The sequence below is a fragment of the Coregonus lavaretus genome (assembly GCF_964263955.1).
Source record: "Coregonus lavaretus genome assembly, chromosome: 17".
Lineage (NCBI taxonomy): Eukaryota > Metazoa > Chordata > Actinopteri > Salmoniformes > Salmonidae > Coregonus > Coregonus lavaretus.
Genome location: NC_140004.1, coordinates 24,055,281 through 24,068,201, shown reverse-complemented (window position 1 = coordinate 24,068,201; position 12,921 = coordinate 24,055,281). Strand labels below are relative to the sequence as shown.

At 46.9% G+C, this 12,921-nt stretch overlaps 1 protein-coding gene across 1 annotated transcript in view; it reads left to right on the top strand.

Annotated features, from left to right (window-relative positions):
* Positions 1 to 12,921, top strand: part of LOC311144604 (tetratricopeptide repeat protein 28-like) — a gene marked incomplete at its 5' end in the record, with an annotated part of 335,073 nt that overhangs the window by 48,172 nt on the left and 273,980 nt on the right.

The window sequence follows — 12,921 nt, the reverse complement described above, 5'->3', positions numbered from 1 at the left end:
GCTGGAGGGACAACACCCCCCGAAGAGTCACATTTACCCCCTTTCCATGGCGGAGACTGAAGCCATGGAGAAGTATGTGGCGGAGATCCTGACACAGGGGTTCATCAGACGCTCTACCTCTCCTGCCTCCGCCAGCTTCTTCTTCGTGGCCAAAAAAGACGGAGGACTGAGACCATGCATTGACTACAGGGGGCTGAACGCACTCACCACCAAGTACTGGTATCCCCTACCTCTGGTTCCATCGGCCATCGAGCAGCTACGAGGGGCCCGTTACTTTATTTATTTTTGTATATATTTTTTGTCATTTAGCAGACACTCTTATCCAGAGCGACTTACAGTTAGTGAGTGTTATTATAATTTTTTTCATAATGGCCCCCCGTGGGAATCGAACCCACAACCCTGGCATTGCAAACGCCATGCTCTACCAACTGAGCTACATCCCAGCCAGCCATTCCCTCCCCTACCCTGGATGACGCTGGGCCAATTGTGCGCCGCCCCATGGGTCTCCCGGTCGCGGCCGGCTACGACAGAGCCTGGATTCGAACCAGCCTTAGACCACTGCGCCACTCGGGAGCTCAACTTTACCAAGTTGGACCTGAGGAGTGCCTACAACCTGATCCGAATCCGGGAAGGAGACGAGTGGAAGATGGCATTCAGCACTACCTCAGGCCACTGTGAATACTGCGTCATGCCCTATGGCCTCGCCAACGCACCATCTGTGTTCCAGTCCTTCGTCAATTACGTGTTCCGGGACATGCTGAGTAGACAGGTGGTGGTGTACATCGACGATATCCTGACCTACTCGGCTACGTTCGAGGAGCACGTCAAGGACGTCCGAGCTGTCCTACTCCGCCTCCGGGAACACAGCCAGCTGGTGAAAGGGGAGAAATGCGAATTCCACCAACAGGCCATCTACTTCCTAGGATGCAAGATCAGTCCTCAGGGGGTGTTCATGGAAGGAGTGAAGACGGACGCCGTCAGGTCATGGCCAGTTCTCACCACCATCAAGGGCCTACAGAGCTTCCTGGGCTTCGCCAATTTCTACCAGCGTTTCATCAGGTCCTTCAGCTCCATAGCCGCCCCACTCACCTCTCTCCTTAAGGGTGGGCCTCAGAAGCTGACCTTGAACCCTGAGGCTGATGATGCCTTCAAGGGTCTGAAGGAGAGGTTCACCACAGCGCCCATCCTAAAACACCCAGATCCCTCTCCTTTCATCCTGGAGGTGGACGCATCGGAGGAGGGCGTGGGTGCGGTCCTCTCCCAGCGGCACGGTAAGCCAGAGAAAATGTATCCCTGTGCCTTTTTCTCAAAAAAGCTTACCCCCGCAGAGAGGATCTATGGAGTTGGAGACAGGGAGCTGTTGGCGGTGGTCCTCGCTCTGGAGGAATGGAGACACTGGCTGGAGGGCGCAGTCCATCCATTCCGGATTCTTACTGACCACCGGAATTTGGAGCACATACGCGCAGTGAAACGGATTAACTCTCGTCAAGACAGGTGGGCCCAATTTCTTACTTGATTTCAATTAATTCTGTCCTACCGCCCAGGATCCCAGAATGTGAAAGCTGACGCACTCTCCAGGATGCACCATACCGGAGAAAGGAAGGATCTGGGGGGTCCTATCCTGCCCGCGTCTCTCATCGTTGCACCTGTTGTTTGGGATGTGGATGAAGACATCCGCCTGGTGGCTCAGGAGGACCCGGCGCCTGCCAACGCCCCTCCGGGGCGCGTGTACGTACCCACCAGTGTCCGGGACCGCCTGCTGATCTGTGCGTACACCACCCTTACGGCAGGGCACTCCGGTATTACGCGCACCCTGCCTTCTCTAGCACAAAAGTACTGGTGGCCCACCTTGGCTTCTGATGTGTCCCGCTATGTCAATTCCTGTGCCCAAACTAAGACACCTCGGAATGCCCCGGCAGGCAAACTAGTTCCTCTCCCAGTGCCTCAGCGACCTTGGTCACAACTGTCCATAGGCTTTGTCACCGACCTTCCACGTTCTGACGGCTTCACCACAGTCATGGTGGTTGTAGATCGGTTCTCCAAATCATGACGTTTTTTGCCACTAACTGGTCTTCCTTCTGCTCTCCAGGTCGCTGAGGTCCTGTTCCAACAGGTTTTCCGGCATTATGGACTTCCGGAGGACATCGTCTCGGACCGTGGCCCCCAATTCACCTCCCGAGTGTGGAAGGCTTTCCTGGAGAAGATCGGGGCCACGGCCAGCCTCACTTCCGGGTATAGGCCTCAGTCGAATGGGCAGGTGGAGCGCATGAACCAGGAGCTGGGGAGGTTTCTTCGTTGCCACTGTCAGGACCGGCAGGTTGAGTGGGCGAGGTTTCTTCCCTGGGCAGAATATGCCCAGAACTCCCTCGTTCACTCCTCCATTGGGCTCACTCGCTTCCAGTGTGTCCTGGGGTACCAGCCGGCCATGGCCCCTTGGACACCCAGCCAGACCGATGCGCCCGCTGTCGACGAGTGGTTCCACAGGGCCGGACAGGTCTGGGCCGCCGCCCATGTCCATTCGTCGGCAGAAGGACGAAGGCGACCACCACCGAAGTGAAGCCCCTGTATTCCAGCCTGGGGATCGTGTCTGGCTGTCCACAAAAATCCTCCCTCTGCGCCTGCCCTGCAAGAAACTGAGCCCCTGGTTTGTGGGGCCGTTTAAGGTCCTCCGGCAGATACATGAGGTATCGTACCGGCTGCTCCTTCCTCCTCACTACCGTGTCTCACCCACTTTTCATGTGTCTCCCCTCAGGCCGGTGGTTCCTGGTCCTCTGGCAGATGCCGTCCCCCGGGGAACGCCTCCTCCGCCCCTGGACATTGATGGGAGTCCGGCATATGCGGTGAGGGACCTGCTGGACTCCAGGTTCCGTGGGGGACGGCTCCATTACCTGGTTGACTGGGAGGGGTATGGTCCTGAGGAGAGGAGCTGGGTTCCTGCTGGGGACGTTCTGGACCCCAACCTAATTCGGGACTTTCACCGTCGCCGCCCTGACCGGCCCGCTCCTCGTCCTCGGGGTAATCCTCCTGGCCGGCGACGTCCAGCGGCTGGAGCCGTGCGTCCGCGCGCGGGGGGGGGGGGGGGTGTACTGTCACGTCTCCTCCCGTTGCTCTGATTCGCCGGTCTACTGAGCCACCGGTCTGAGCGCACCACCTCGGCAACACCGGAATGGAAACCCAACGAACCCTAATCACCTCCAGCGCACCTACACCTCATCATCTCATCACCACCCCTATTTAGCCCTGGACTGTTCTGTGTCATGTTGTGTGTGATTGTTTTGCTTCGTGTCATGTACTCTATCTTTGTTAATTCTCTTTGTCATTGTTTGAGTAAACCTTGACCTTGTTAATTCCTGCGTCTGCGTCCTGCCTCTTCGTGTACTCGTCACAATTTCTTTGCCACATTTTCTGCAGTTTTACTTTATTGCCTTATTCCAAACAGGATGCATGTTTTGGAATAGTTGTATTCTGTACGGGATTCCTTCTTTTCACTCTGACATTTAGGTTAGTATTGTGGAGTAACTACAATGTTGTTGAACCATTCTCAGTTTTCTCCTATCACAGCCATTAAACTCTGTAACTGTTTTAAAGTCACCTTTGGCCTCATGGTGAAATCCCTGAGTGGTTTCCTTCCTCTCCGGCAACTGAGTTAGGAAGGATGCCTGTATCTTTGTAGTGACTGGGTGTATTGATACACCATCCAAAGTGTAATTAATAACTTCACCATTCTCAAAGGGATATTGAATGTCTGCTTGAATTTTTTGTACCCATCTACCCACCTCCCTGGTCTTTGTGGTTGAATCTGTATTTGAAATTCACTGCTCGACTGAGGGACCTTACAGGTAATTGTATGTGTGGGTTACAGAGATGAGACAGTCATTAAAAAATAATGTTAAACGCTATTATTGCACACAGAGTTAGTCCATGCAACTTATTATGTGACATCTTTACTCCTGAACGTATTTAGGCTTCCCATAACAAAGGGGTTGAATACTTATTGACTCAAGACATTTCAGATTTTCATTTTTTATTAATTTGTAAACATTTCTAAAAACGTAATTCTACTTTGACATTATGGGGTATTGTATGTAGGTCAGTGACACAAAATGTCAATTTAGTCCATTTTAAATTCAGGCTGTAACACAACAAAATGTGGAAAAAGTCAAGGGTGTGAATACTTTCAGAAGGCACTGTATGTAACTTAAATATGACTCCAGTAATGTAGTGAGAGGTAATGTGTGGCCCTCACTGTGAGAGCTGATGTGACTCCTGTGGGGGTTGATGAGGGTATTTTGAGCTGATGCCCAGCAGGAGGCACTGTGTGCTGTCAAGCATGCAGTATGGGGGAATTTTTTTCTTCCTACACTCATTAATGTCTCATTCTTCCTTTTTGCATTTTCGCCCTCATTCTTTTTCTACTCTTTTGATCTCTCTGGCTCCACTTCACTTCAAATTGTGTAATTCAATTGCTGCTCCAACTTCACTTTTGCCTAATCACCCTGTTTCTCTCAGACCAGTAGCTATGCGTTGTTAAATGCATCCCTCCTTCTGAGACTCATTTGCATAATGGGGAAGTGGGTAAAATAGTTGACTGTGGGGGCGGGGATGACACTGTTGTTTTGGGTTAGGGGGACATCCGTAGAGAGGCACTTACTGTGACTGTTGCTTAAATAACCTCTAACATCTGATTCCTGATGCACTCACAACATTGTTCTTTACCCTCCATGTAATTTCCTTGATCGTGTTCATCACCTTCATAGCCTTCGTTGTTTGATAGCCTGCTATTACAGTGTGTCTCGGTTCTTCTGTTATTGTGTCCATGTGTCTTTGTATATGACTGTGTATTTGCCTGTTATTGCATGTAGTATATTTTTGGGATGCATAAGCAATTACCAGCAGTGCTTTGTGCGCCTCCAGAGAAAGTGGGCGGGCAGAGTTAGCAGTCAATAAGCGGATCAATAGCAGTACAGATGTCACTGTCAAACACATCAATCAGGCGTTTCACCAACGCTGCTCTCCTTTCACTTTGAGATGCAACTCTCACTGTGACTCCGGTCATCCCACAGGGCATCGCACATGGCCCCTGCCTTGCAGTTGAGGACCTTCATGGGCAGCTAGCTCCTGTTGAACAGAGGTAGTGAGCGCTGTGTAATGGGGGATATTGAGTTTGCTATTGAAGAGGTGATTGCACATGCCACTGTTCTTTAATCACATGCACAGAATTACAGCAGCTGAAAGAAGGCGTTCTTTTCTTCAGTATTTCCAATTTGATAGTCCTCCACAAGTCTGTGGGGGTGGGTGTTAACATGATTTTGCTTGCCAAGATGACGTTTTCTATTTTTTAAACAAAAGCTGTCTACGATTTGAGGGGGAGTTTCTGAAGCTGGCACCAGACAGAATCATTTTCTATTGCTGGAACAGAATCATTTGAATGGAAAAAATGACACTACACGTAAAGATATGTGCCAGAGCTCACAGTCAGCTTTTTTTGTTGTTGAGAAAAAGTATGATTTGTCTTCGGAAATACAACCAGGCAACCTTGTAATTTTTCGCTCTGTCTATTACTGTTTATCTCTCACCATTTGTCAATCTATTTACAATGTCTATTTCTTTCTTTATTTCTCCATATGTCAGTCTCTCTACCTATCCATCTGTCAGTCTCTCTACCTATCCATCTGTCAGTCTCTCTACCTATCCATCTGTCAGTCTCTCTACCTATCCATCTGTCAGTCTCTCTATCTAGCCATCTGTCAGTCTCTCTACCTATTAATCTGTCAGTCTCTCTACCTATCCATATGTCAGTCTCTCTACCTATCCATCTGTCAGTCTCTCTACCTATCCATCTGTCAGTCTCTCTACCTATCCATATGTCAGTCTCTCTACCTATCCATCTGTCAGTCTCTCTACCTATCCATCTGTCAGTCTCTCTACCTATCCATCTGTCAGTCTCTCTACATATCCATCTGTCAGTCTCTCTACCTATTAATCTGTCAGTCTCTCTACCTATCCATCTGTCAGTCTCTCTACATATCCATCTGTCAGTCTCTCTACCTATTAATCTGTCAGTCTCTCTACCTATCCATCTGTCAGTCTCTCTACCTATTAATCTGTCAGTCTCTCTACCTATCCATCTGTCAGTCTCTCTACCTATCCATATGTCAGTCTCTCTACCTATCCATCTGTCAGTCTCTCTACCTATCCACCTGTCAGTCTCTCTACCTATCCATCTGTCAGTCTCTCTACCTATTAATCTGTCAGTCTCTCTACCTATCCATCTGTCAGTCTCTCTACCTATCCATCTGTCAGTCTCTCTACCTATCCACCTGTCAGTCTCTCTACCTATCCATCTGTCAGTCTCTCTACCTATCCATCTGTCAGTCTCTCTACCTATCCATCTGTCATGTCAGTCTATCTACCTATCCATATGTTAGTCTGTATATCCATCTAGTAATACCCTCTGTGCTGTATATCCAGCTATCTGTCGTCCCTCTCTACAGCCCGCAGTGATGAAAGATTTGGACATGAATGTAAACAAAGAGATGGTGAGTGAAGCTCCTTACCTTTTGAACTCAGTGATTCTCCTCACAACATCAGGATTCATTTACACCACCCCCTCGCTCCACACCATGATGTAGCCTAGCTTTGAAGTTCCCTGGTAGTTGGTTAATAATGCTCAGAGAAACCTGCCTGCGGCTCTAGATGTTGAGATTGGGATGCTGGGATGGAACAGGACAGGGGCGTTAGAGGCAGGCGATATGTGTCCTCCCTTCCTATTGCTGAGATGGAGGTGGGACATCCTCTGTGCCTCCTACCTGGGTCTGAGGACAGGTGACTAAAAGAGACTACAAACTGGTGGTGCTGGTTTCATGAGAAATCTCTGGAAGGACATTTTCCTGTGTTTGGCCCTGGTCATAGGGAGTGGGAGTGTGGAGAATGGTGTGGAACTGTCTACATTTTACATTTGAAGGTGTCCTCTCCTCAGCTCTCTACCCTGCCTGAGAGAAGCAGATTTAGGTCAGGGAGATTTGGGGGTGGCAAAGCAGCTGGAGATCTTGTACCAGAGTGTCAAAGCTGCTCTCTATACCATCTGGATGGGCTGATAGGGATTCAGAGCTCAATGGAACCTTATCCCTTTCACAGAAATGTGTGTGGATCTGCATGGTAAGTGCCCCCCAACACTGCTGCAGCCCACCGCCGTTGGTAAACCAAATTCATGGTCCCCCACTATGCATACACATAGGCCTACACACATAGATGTGCACGTATGCATCAAACGCACACTCTCTCTCTCTCTCTCTCTCTCTCTCTCTCTCTCTCTCTCTCTCTCTCTCTCTCTCTCTCTCTCTCTCTCTCTCTCTCTCTCTCTCTCTCTCTCTCTCTCTCTCTCTCTCTCTCTTCCTCTCTCTCGCTCTGTCTTGTGTGGGGTTTTGTGTTTTTTTCTTGGCTTTGATCTGTTTAATCTTGCAGTGTGGTCACATGTCCTGTGCACCAGCCGTGAGAAGAGGAATGCAGTGATCAGGTCTCAGGGAGTCAGCAGCAGCAGTAGCAGCTGGAGGACAAACACCCTGTCCTGGCTGAGCCCTCGGATCACTCTCGCGCTCTCCTTAGAGCAGCTATCTGCCCCCCCCCAGCCACCATGAGAACACTGTCCCAGTCTGATCCTAGTCCTAACCCACCATGATACTCATACTCGCACATGAAGAGGAGCCTCAGTCCCCACAGACAGGACTCCCAGCCAGGGCTCCCGTGCTTGGAGCTGCTCCTTTAGGCTTCACTGATAAACTAATAGCATAAGACTGTGGAAGGACCCTGCAAACCTTTACAGACAGAATTCCAATGTCAGAAGTGAGTTTAGAAGTGAAATGTGAGGCGATGTGCTCAGATGACACTAAGATGACAGTTTTGACGTGGAAGCACATCTTGTTTTGTTCTCGTATTTCCTCTTTATACCACACTAATTTCTCCTTCTCCTGCTTAATACAGCACAGCACTGTGTGTATCTGACTTATTATTAGCAGGAAAAATGGCCAGTTTTTAATTACAGAGTGATCAAATCCAGTTCTGAGTGAGATGTCACTAATTACAGGTCTCACACCTGAAGTGGCAGTTCTGCACCAATGGCCTTTTTTCCCTCCACATATTTGACAAGTGGTATATGAAAATGATGCACCAAGCTGTGGTGCTAGTTACACCTTGTTTACCATACTTTAAATTTGTATCTGGGTGCTAATGGAGGTGTGATTCCTACTGCTCGTCTGTGAACATGTGTTGGCATATGTCTGTGTGTGTTTCATTTGACTGTGTACATTCAGTACATTTTCACATCTGTGCTTCCGGATGCACAATATTTGTCTGATGCACAATATTTGTCTGATGTATATGCGTACATGTGTCTCTGTGTGTCCTTGTGTTTTACATTTCTCTCTTTACAGACGTAGGATCTTAATTTGAACCAGTTTGCTACAGCAGGAAAATAATCTTGCAGCAACTGGAAATGTGAATTATTATGTGAATTATAATTAATGGACATTTTTGTAGGGGTTGATAAATTTTTTGGTCAGGGAAAATCAAGTATGAAATGACAAAGTGGAAATTACACAAACTTCAGAAGCATTTTTAAACCTCAAATACACTTTTACATTTCCAGCATTGCAGGAAAATTATCACGCAACAGGGTGATCAAATTAAGATCCTATCTCTGTATCTCTCTACAGTACACAGTATCAGTCAGTCTTTCTGAGACTATGTGCGTGTGTGTGACTTCATGCGATAAAAGAGTGGGGACGATTGATGCACAGAGCATAGACACATCTGTTGTGTCCCCTTTGGGGGGGGGGGGTGTCTAGGAGTGGCTAACCCCTTTGGGGGGGTGGTGGGTTGTGGGAAGATGTAGCTCGGATGGGGGTGGAAACTGTCAAAATCAGCTTTCACCACCATTACATCATCCCTTCCCTTCCAACCAGATAAAACAGTAAGAGAGGCGGAGGGAGGGTGGCTGTGAGGCTGTGTACAGGGAGCCACTCCACAGTGATTCCAACTGGGGGAGGGAGAGGAGAGGAGAGGAGGGAGAGAAGGGAGGGAGGAAGGGAGGGGAGAACCCTGAGCTGTTAGCTATAGCCCTGATGATCTTTGACTTTGCTGTTTGAAACCTCTTGTTTCTTAAGTGTGGAGGTCCACCAGGGCCACGGCTAACTCAAAGTTTATGCCTCACTCTGAAAGTATAGTGAAAAAGCACCAAGAGACACTAGAAAATTACATAGCGGCCTCTTCAGCTATAGGGTTTGTAAATAATAAATATCCATTAAACTTGATCTTGGGCCTTTATTATGATCATGATTCAAAACTGTCACTTTGAGTTGTAGTTTCTAAGGATGATTCAACAGTGTGTCACAGAGTGATTTAATTTAGTTTGTTGGATAGCTATGCTAAAAAAACGCCACCACCGTCAGATTAAACCCTGCTGCGTGCGTCATGATATTGCAGATCCATTAGTTACGAGTAGTGGTACATTTTCATTAAATCTCTTGACAAGTGGCATGACACAATTATGATTGTATTGTAACAAATAGTTAATTTGTGTTACTGTATTGTCCACCTACGTCTCAACATGAGGCAGTCTTGGATGTCCTCTGAATGACAAATGGTGCTAGATGAAGTGATGAGTCACAGAGGAGAGGACAGGAGTATGTCTGTCTGTCAGTGCTGGAGACTAGTGACAGTCAGGTCTGCCTGGCTGCAGAGGCTAGAGGGTGGGAGGGCATTTAGGGGAGGGCTCTGTGGTGATGGATGATTGCTGAGAGAGAGGAGGACGAGGCATGAAATAGAATGAGAAGAAAGGACAGAGAAACTGGGCTCCATTGGTGAGGAGGGGGGAGGAGTAGAAAGAGATGGACAGAGAGAAGAGACTGTAGGAGACAGAGAGAGAGAGACTAATCATGTCTAAAAAAAAGTGCTGATGGTTGCTCCTCTCGGGTTGCACTGACCAAACATGTACATTTACATTAACATATACATTTTAACATTTATTTACATTTACAGTATTTGGTGAGTTGTCCTCGCCCAAAGGTCAACACTTAGAAGGTTAAAATGTCATAAATGCTAAGAAGAGACTTTATATGAGATTTGTGGGCAGATATAGAGTATGGTCTGTGTCTGCTTGTTAAGTAAGTTGAACTGAAAACTGGAGGGGTCGATAACACTAGGAGACAAAATTAGAAAATGCAGTGTCGGAATCATGTTTCTCTTGGCAACCACATGCTCCACTCAAAATTGGGTGCACTCGTGGTGTCTGCACAGTATGGGAGAGACACATTTGGCAGATTCTGTTAAGGGGTTAAAGCTGGTATTTGGGACACATTTGACATGAGCACTGTGAAGTCTAATGGAAACCAATCTGTCTTGTGCTATATACTAGTTAGACCACTGTGGCTTGTGCTATATACTAGTTAGACCACTGTGGCTTGTGCTATATACTAGTTAGACCACTGTGGCTTGTGCTATATACTAGTTAGACCACTGTGGCTTGTGCTATTACTACACTGAACAAAAATATAAACGCAACATGCAACAATTTCAAAGATTTTACATTTACAGTTCATATAAGGAAATCGGTCATTTGAAATAAAATCATTAGGCCCTAATCAATGGATTTCACATAACTGGGAATACAGATATGCATCTGTTGGTCACAGATACATTACCTTAAAAAAAAGGTAGGGGCATGGATCAGAAAACCAGTCAGTATCTGATGTGACCACCATTTGCCTTATGCAGCACGACACATCTCCTTCGCAGAGAGTTGATCAGGCTATTGATTGTGGACTGTGGAATGTTGTCCCATTCCTCTTCAATGGCTGTGCAAAGTTGCTGGATATTGGCGGGAACTGGAACACGCTGTTGTACACGTCGGACTGGGACATTTTCAGTTTCCAGGAATTGTGTACAGATCCTTCGACATGGGGCTGTGCATGATCATGCTGAAACATGAGGTGATGGCGGTGGATGAATGGCACGACAATGGGCCCCAGGATCTCGTCACGGTATCTCTGTGCATTCTAATTGCCATCGATAAAATGTAATTGTGTTCGTTGTCCGTAGCTTATGCCTGCCCATACCATAACCCCACCGCCACCATGGGGCACTCTGTTCACAACGTTGACATCAGCAAACCGCTCGTCCACACGACGCCATCTGCCCGGTATTCATCTGTGAAGAGCACACTTCTCCAGCGTGCCAGTGGCCATCGAAGGTGAGCATTTTCCCACTGAAGTCGGTTACGACACCGAACTGCAGTCAGGTCAAGACCCTGGTGAGGACGACAAGCACGCAGATGATCTTCCAGTTTGTGCAGAAATTCTTAGGTTGTGCAAACACACAGTTTCATCAGCTGTTTGGGTGGCTGGTCTCAGACGATCCCACAGGTGAAGAAGCCAGATGTGGAGGTCCTGGGCTGGCGTGGTTACACATGGTCTGCGGTTGTAAGGCTAGTTGGACATACTGCTAAATTCTCTAAAACGACATTGGAGGCGGCTTGTGGTAGATAAATGAACATTAAATTATCTGGAACAGCTCTAGTGGACATTCCTGCAGTCAGCATGCCAATTGCACGCTCCCTCAAAACTTGAGACATCTGTGGCATTGTGTTGTGTGACAAACTGCACATTTTAGAGTGGCCTTTTGATGACCCCAGCACAAGGTGCACCTGTGTAATGGTCATGTTTAATCAGCTTCTTGATATGCCACACCTGTCAGGTGGATGGATTATCTTGGCAAAGAAGAAATGCTCACTAACAGGGGTGTAAATAAATTTGTGCACAAAATTTGAGAGAAATAAGCTTTTTGTGCTGTTACTAGTTAGACCACTGTGACTTGTGTTATAGACTAATTAGACCACTGTGATGTGTGCTATTGCTAGTTAGACCACTGTGACTTGTGTTATATACTAGTTAGACCACTGTGACTTGTGCTATAGACTAGTTAGACCATCTATGACTTGTGCTATTACTAGTTAGACCACTGTGACTTGTGTTATAGACTAGTTAGACCACTGTGATTTGTGCTTTTGCTAGTTAGACCACTGTGACTTGTGTTATATACTAGTTAGAACTCTGTGACTTGTGCTATTACTAGTTAGACCACTGTTACTTGTGTTATATACTAATTAGACCACTGTGACTTGTGTTATTACTAGTTAGACCACTGTGACTTGTATTATAGACTAGTTAGACCACAGTGACTTGTGCTATATACTAATTACACCACTGTGACTTGTGTTATAGACTAGTTAGACCACTGTGACTTGTGCTATATAGTTAGACCACTGTGACTTGTGATATTACTATTTAGACCACTGTTACTTGTGTTAAATACTAGTTAGACCACTGTGACTTGTGCTATTACTAGTTAGACCACTGTGACTTGTGCTATAGACTAGTTAGACCACTGTGACTTGTGCTACAGACTAGTTAGAACACTGTGACTTGTGCTAATACTAGTTAGACCACTGTGGCTTGTGCTATTACTAGTTAGACCACTGTGGCTTGTGCTATTACTAGTTAGTTCACTGTGACTTGTACTATTACTAGTTAGACCACAGTGACTTGTGCTATATACTAATTAGACCACTGTGGCTTGTGCTATATTCTAGTTAGACCACTGTGGCTTGTGCTATTACTAGTTAGACCACTGTGACTTGTGTTATAGACTAGTTAGGACTCTCTGACTTGTGCTATAGACTAGTTAGACCACTCTGACTTGTGCCATTACTAGTTAGACCACTGTGACTTGTGCTATATACTAGTTAGACCACTGTGACTTATGTTATATACTAGTTAGATCACTGTGACTTGTGTCATAGACTAATTAGGACTCTCTGACTTGTGCTATAGACTAGTTAGACCACTCTGACTTGTGCCATTACTAGTT